The sequence below is a fragment of the Malus domestica genome, chromosome 01 (assembly GCF_042453785.1).
Source record: "Malus domestica chromosome 01, GDT2T_hap1".
NCBI classification, from domain to species: domain Eukaryota; kingdom Viridiplantae; phylum Streptophyta; class Magnoliopsida; order Rosales; family Rosaceae; genus Malus; species Malus domestica.
This window is the reverse complement of record NC_091661.1, coordinates 24,977,501-24,985,431: the sequence shown is the minus strand read 5'-3', so window position 1 is coordinate 24,985,431 and position 7,931 is coordinate 24,977,501.

Genomic DNA, 7,931 nt, shown 5'->3' with positions numbered 1-7,931 from the left:
TATTTTGATTGACAAATAAAATTTTATTAATGTAATTTTAGATACACAAATAATAACTAACAGAACCGCACCGTCTCCGTCTATTCCCACGGTTTTTCCCCACAAACCGTCGCCGTGACGGCGGCGTTTCACAATCGAACACACCAACGCGGTTATCACGACGTTTGCTTTCCCAAAGGACAAAGAATAAAGGGTCCCCGGACCCCAAAGCCAACTCTCAACTGGATTTGATAAATTTCCCGCCATATCTTTTCCTTATGGGCAAAAGTGGAAAATACGTGTTTTTCTAATTTTGGAAAAATAATTTTAAAAAATAAAAAAAGATGAGGAATGGTGGGGAGGGGGGACAGTTATTACCTGCCAAAAGGGATAGCACCCAGCACCGTTGGTCAAAACCGCGGGAATGCTTTTTTGAAAATTAAACTCCTTTTTTTTTAAAGGAAAAAAGGAAATTATTTGATTGGACGTTTGATACTGTTAGTCATTATCTTAAAACAGAGAGGGCAATTTCGTCTAAAAAACTGAAATTTCTTTGGATAGTAGTGTCTTTTCGGAATAAGGTCATCCATTGAGCTGCCGTAGGCGTTGAGTTGGAACCGAGCTGGTGATTTCGGAATCCGGATCTTATTTGTGATGATCTTGATGATTCGTGAATTATATTATTTCATTGTGTATTATATAGTTAGAAATTATTTTAATTTTTTTATTTAAAATTAAATACTAACAATACTTGATAAAAATCGACCGTACGATTTACAATAACTGGACACGATTTACGAATCTTCAGAATCCTTACCAAAAGAATCCAGAGAGATCCTGTTGGGTGATTCCGAACGCGAGAATAAGTTCAGGGCACACCCTCGCTAATCCACCGTGAGTGTCACGAAGTAACATATAAATAAATTGTTAATTACATAATACAAACAGAAAATGATTTTCGTATTCTTATTTTTACATTGCTCGGTTTGTTCACATTTCTTAATTTTTCTTATTTATTCAATCTAAACGTTACAAACTAAGAGGGAAGTGCATGTACAAAACAACAAAGTGCATACATCATTTTACTGATGCGTTAAGATTTATTAATTCATCTAAACATTCTTACTTACTTGAGTTAAAAACAATTTGTATGTGTTCAACACTTTAATTAACCATTCGACGCATATTTCACAGCACGCTAAAAAAAATATTCTACACAATTGATATCGTAACATTACTATAAAGATTTTAATTAGAGAAATGATTTTCGCACATCGTTTCAAAGTGCATATTTAAAAAGGAAAACTAATTAAAATGGTTGGAAATTTTGAGTTTTAACGATAAAGACAAAATAAAGAGTAAAGTAAATAGTACCTGGATTGATTTTTTAGTATAAAAATATGATTTTTCGTTAAAATGAACATTACCGGAAACTTTTCATTAAAGTTTCCTATTTAAAAACTGCACATGCCAGCTCAGCAAGGTATTCCCGCCAATATGTTCGAACTGAAGCGTCCCTTTCAAATGTGGAAGAAAGGGTCTATGAGCCAAATCGATATTTAATATTCGAACGAATTAATTGTTGCTGCATATATTTTATTTTCACTCAACGACCATATTTCTCTTTCAAATTCTATTTTCTCGCTAAGATCCAAAACCCTAGTTCTGTTTTTTTGTCTGGACGGATTCTTTACGTTGGATTGGATGAATTACTGGGTCAACTTCAGTTTGGCGAAGTTGGCAAACAACTCCACACAAATGATGACAAATTCGTCAACCTTTAGCATTATGATTGATAAGACTCGTTCGTTTTTGTTAATCATTCGATTCGTTTGACTTAATTACTATAAACTACACTAATTATTTGACCAATTCAACAAGCGATAAGCTTTTATTGAATGAATGATTTACTTTTTCACGTATGGCAAACGTGTATTGAATGCCTGATGCGATTAGGGTAGTTGCAAGAAAGTTTCTCCCGTAAATCGAAGCATCAATCGTAGCCAAGGTCTAAAATATCGATATTATCTCGATATTTTCAACGAAATTTCCGTATTTTTAGACTACCGATATTTCCGATATCATCGATATTTTAGACCTTGATAGGAACTCTATGTGGTATTAAGTCACTCATGTATCTTACCATGCAATGTATAAAGTGTAAAATATTGTACTAATTCATTATATATAAATGATTATGGTGTGTTTAAACTTCTTTTATTAATTACTATATATTTTCTACACTCACAATGTTTGCCAGCTCGCTATATAATCAACTTAAATAAGTTAAATCCATCATTCAATGCATTTCCTTCCAATTTTTTTGTGATAAACTAATAGATAATTAACTAAATTTAGATCGGGATTAGAGACACCAGATTATCTATAATTTATTAGTTAATTTCCTTCCAATTAGATCGGGATTAGAGACACCAGATTTCAGGTTGAGTTGTCGTTAAACACCCCTCTGCTTCCATGTCGAAGTTAAAGAGTCTAGTAGTAATTGTATAGTTGGAGTCAGTTAGACAAGGGTAAATGTGTAATTAGTTGCTATATGTTGAGGTCAATTATGTCAATAGAATTATATCTATATATACTGATGTAAATGTATTGTTTAGCAAGAAAGTGAAATGAGAAGAAGATATTTTTTACATCTCTGAGTTCTCTGAAAGTTAAGATTCAATATGGTATCAATCGCCACCGCCTCACGACCTTGGTGAATCTTGGCTCGTTCTCGTCACCGTTGTCACCACCTTACGGCCTTACTGCTTCGTTGCTTGTCATCATCATTGTCGTCCCCGTCTCACGGCCTTGGTGACTCTTCGATCATCACGGTCTCACGGCTTCTCCGCTCCGATCTCTAGTCCGATCCGATCTCACGGTCTCACGGCTTCTCCGCTACAATCTCTGGTGATTCTTCTCTTAATTCTCTGTCATTTGTGTGGTTATTTGGTTGACTCTTGATCTTTTCATCCACCATGGTGTCCGATTCGTCATCTTCTCTCCCAAATTCCTCTTCTCCAAACCCTAATTTGGTGCAAAGCTATACCTCTCTCACGATTCAGAACATTGGAAGTATGGTTCCGATCAAGCTTAAGAGCTTGAATTATCTTCCATGGCAAGCACTCTTTGCCCCAATTCTTCATCGCTACAAACTTCTCGGTGTTATTGATGGTTCTGAACCTTGTCCCTCTCCTCTCTTGTCTGATCGCTCAATCAATCCTGCGTTTGAACAGTGGTACGAAAAAGATCAAAATCTATTGACCTGGTTGAATTCTACACTCTCGGAGGAGATTATTCCTTTCACAGTTGGGGTTTCTTCTTCTCGTGATCTATGGCTCAAATTGGAACAACGGTATGGTGGAATCTCCGATGCTCATATTTATCAGCTTCGATCTCGCCTTCAATCTCTTCAGAAAGGCTCTCAATCGATCTCTGAGTATGTCCAGCAAATTAAAGCAATTTCTGATTCTTTAACAGCTGTCGGTGCCTCTATGTCCGATCGTGACTTGATTGCTGCTACATTGCATGGTTTACCAGAGGAATTTGATTCATTTGTTGATTCTATTACTCTTTGCCTCTCATCTACTACTTTGGATGAACTGCATGGTCTTCTTCTTACTAAAGAATTGTCAATGGCTTGTCGAAAGAAATCAGTTGCTACTGAACCGGTTCATGCTTATGCAACTCAGAATCAACCACCTCTCCTTCCTACACCACATTCTTCTCAGGCTTATGCAGCTCAACATCAACCTATGCAAAATTCTTCTCGCTACAACTCTAATCGTGGCCGGAACAATAATCGCTTTCACAACAATAGAGGCAATCGAAACTATCATGGCAACAATAGGGGCTCTCACTCTAATTCTGGCTTCCAAAGGTACAACAATCAAGGCTTTCGTTCTTCTAGTAATCCTGGAGTTCGTAACAATTGTCAAATTTGTGGATCATCAAGTCATGAAGCTATTGATTGCTATGATCGAATGAATCCAGATATCTTTGGGAAAGTATCCCATACTAAACTTGCTGCCATGTATACTCATTATGCTTCCAAACCCTCTCCTTCATGGATTTTAGATTCTGGTGCTACCTCTCATATCACTCATGACATCTCCAATATCTCTTCTCCTACTCCTTACACTGGTGAAGATAAAGTGTATATCGGCGATGGTAAAGGTTTGTCCATTCATCATACTGGCAGTACATTGTTAAATACTGCTCATGCCTCTTTTAAATTGAACAATGTGTTACATGTTCCGTAAATGAAGCACAATTTACTCTCTGCATATCAATTTCTCAAGGATAATTACTGCTCTTTGACTTTGCATTCAAATGGCTCTGTTGTTAAGGATCGTTCTATGGGGAAAATGTTTTTGCAGGGACCGGTTAACAATGGTTTCTATACTCTTCAAGGTATCCCTGCTTCTTTCTCTCCATCTTGTTCATCCCCTCATGCTTTAGTAGGTACTAAAGCACCTGTGAATATTTGGTACAATCGCTTGGGGCATCATTCTTCTGCCATCTTCAGGCGAGTTCTATCTGCAAATAAGCTTGCACTGCAGGGAAAGCACTCTGTTGATTTCTTCTGCTTGGACTGTGCAATTGCTAAGAATCACAAGCTACCATTTCATCCATCTAGTTCTATTTCTATTACTAGTTTAAGTTTGTTACATTGTGATGTTTGGGGTCCTGCTCTCATCATTTCTGCCTATGGCTATCAGTACTATCTTTTAATAGTGGATAATTACAGCAAGTACTCTTGGTTCTTTCCTTTAAAGGCCAAATCTGATGTATATTCTACTTTTGTTGTATTCAAGACCTATGTTGAGAATTCTGTTGGTAATAAAATCAAATGTTTGAGGTCCGATTCAGGGAGTGAATTTACTAGTAACAAGTTTAAATCTTTTCTTCAAGATCATGGTATATCTCATCAACTCAGCTGTCCCCACACACCTGAACAGAATGGCTATGTTGAAAGAAAACACCGACATTTGCTTGAGACAGCAAGGACTCTATTAGTTGCCTCTAAAGTTCCTCATTTGTATTGGGTTGAATCCTTCTCTACTGCAGTCTATCTGATAAATCGCCTGCCTATTTCCAGCTTGAATAAGTCTCCATAGGAAATTTTATTCAACTTTATCCTCGATTACTCCAAGCTGAAGGTTTTTGGTTGCTCATGTTACCCCTGGTTAAAGCCATATATTCAATCCAAGTTAGAAGGGAAGAGTACATAATGTGTATTTTTGGGCTATAGTTTGCAGCACAAGGGCTATCGGTGTTTTGATCCTACTACTCAGAGAATATATATCTCCCGCCATGTCCAATTTAATGAAAACCAGTTCCCATTTCTTAATTTTTCATCTGTGGTAGTTTCTCAGGACTCTCAGCCTCCACCTTCCCCTATTGATTTGCACTTCTCTATTCCACAGAAACCTATTTCATCTTCTCAGGACTCCATTTCTTCTCTACATCCTCCGGTTCAATCCACTGCCCCTTCCACTGAGCATGTTTCTTCCCCACCATCATCCTCCAATTCTGTATCAAATTCTACAGCTCCTAATACCCATCCTATGCTTACTCGCTCAAAGGCTGGTATCTTTAAACTAAAAGCCTATTCTGCCACAAAACATCATTTACCTGTTGATGTTGATTTTGTTCCTTCCACATACTTACAAGCCTCAAAGTATGCACACTAGAGACAAGCTATGCAGGAAGAGTTTAATGCTCTTCAACTCACTGGTACTCGGCACTTGGTACCCCACTTTCCATCTCAGAACATTGTTGGCTGTAAATGGGTGTTCAGAATTAAGAGAAAACCTGATGGTACAGTGGACATGTATAAGGCTCGGTTAGTGGCCAAAGGATTTCATCAAAAAAAGGGTGTTGACTATCAAGATACTTTCAGTCCAGTAGCTAAGCTAGTCACAATTCATGTTTTATTAACCTTGGCTGTTCAATATGACTGGTTTCTCCATCAATTGGACATTAGCAATGCCTTTTTACATGGAGATCTCAAGGAAGATGTTTTTATGACTCAGCCCCCTGGTTTCATTGATTCCAATCTTCCTAGTCATGTCTGCCAACTCAAGAAATCTCTGTATGGTTTAAAACAAGCCCCCAGGGCTTGGTTTGATAAACAGTTCCAAGTCCTGTGCACACTTGGGTTTAAGCAGTCATCCTCTGATGCTTCTCTCTTTGTTCTTCACGGTTCAGCTCCTGTTATTGTTTTGGTCTATGTCGATGACATTTTTGTCACCGGACCAAATGCCATTTTCTGCCAACAATTCATTCACCAACTTAGCCAAGCATTTCTTGTTAAGGATCTGGGACCTCTTCATTATTTTTTGGGTTTGGAGGTGCAAAGAAATTCTGAAGGCCTATTCATGCATCCAAGTAAATACTCTCTTGATCTTCTTAACAAGGCAAATATGGCAGGTGCCAAGCCTTGTGTCACTCCTCTTGGTACCACTAAACTTGATCACAGTGGTCTTTTACTCTCTAACCCCACTGAATATAGATCTATAATGGGTGGTTTACAGTATCTTACTTGGACCAGACCTAATCTATCCCTTGTTGTAAACCAAGTTTGTCAGTTCATGCATTCACCACGGGCACAACACATGCAAGCTGTCAAACGAATTCTCCGGTTTCTCAAGGGCACACTTACATAAGGTCTTTGGTTTAAAAAGGGTTCTCTTGCCCTCACTGCTTATTCTGATGCTGACTGGGCCGGTTGTACTTTTGATAGAAGATCTACTACTGGCTTATGTGTTTTTCTGGGTCCCAATCTGATCAGTTGGAATGCTAAAAAGCAACCCACTATTGCTAGGTCCTTCACAGAAGCTGAATATCGAGTTTTAGCACATACTGCAGCTGAAATCACCTGGATTTGCAAAGTGTTTTCTGATATCAACTTTCCTCTGTCTACTGTTCCAACTCTTTGGTGTGATAACATTTCAACAATTTCTCTTGCCTCCAATCCTGTGTTTCATGCTCGAATAAAGCATGTAGAAGTGGATTAACATTACATTCGGGAGTTAGTATTGGCACATTTGATTAAAGTTCTTTATGTCTCCAGCCAAGATCAATTAGCTGATATTCACACCAAATCCCTTTCAAAACACAGATTCTGTTTTCTGCAATCCAAGCTTCCTCTTGGCACTTTTCCTGTCCCAAGTCTCAGCTTGAGGGGGTGTAAAGAGTCTAGTAGTAATTGTATAGTTGGAGTCAGTTAGACAAGGGTAAATGTGTAATTAGTTGTTGTATGTTGAGGTCAATTATGTCAATAGAATTATATCTATATATACTGATGTAAATGTATTGTTTAGCAAGAAAGTGAAATGAGAAGAAGATAATTTTTACATCTCTGAGTTCTCTGAAAGTTAAGATTCAATGGAAGTAAGAGTGGAGAAATAGAGGGCAGATGAGAACGAAAAATGGGGAGAGAGAGAGAAGAGATGTGGTGTCGCCGGTAAAATAGTCGGCCGACGATAGGGTGGGTAGTTGCCATCTGGTGGGTTTGTACACCCTGATGGCAGTAATTCAAAAGTTTTGTTGGATAAAAATTCTAATTTGGATTTTTAAATTGATTTTTATTTATATTCTGAAAAATAAAATTTAAGGATGAAGTCATTTAAAAGATAATATCTAAGGTGTCAAATGCTAATAGATGGGGAACACCAAGTGTCATGTGTACCCGGCTCTTGGAAAAATTTCTCATGGAGAAGGTGAATGTTGGTAGTTAGATTTTTCAGTGTGACTGGTACACCAAGTGGTACACCAAGTGTCACTAAACAAATAGTGGGATATGTGTGCTAAAAAGTTAATAACTTAAAAAATAAAATTTCACATCATTCTTATTAAAACACATAATGTACTACTTGTATTCCCGTCATAACTAAAAATTTCTATGTTGGTTGTGTATATAATTAAGGGCACCTACCTCACAATTT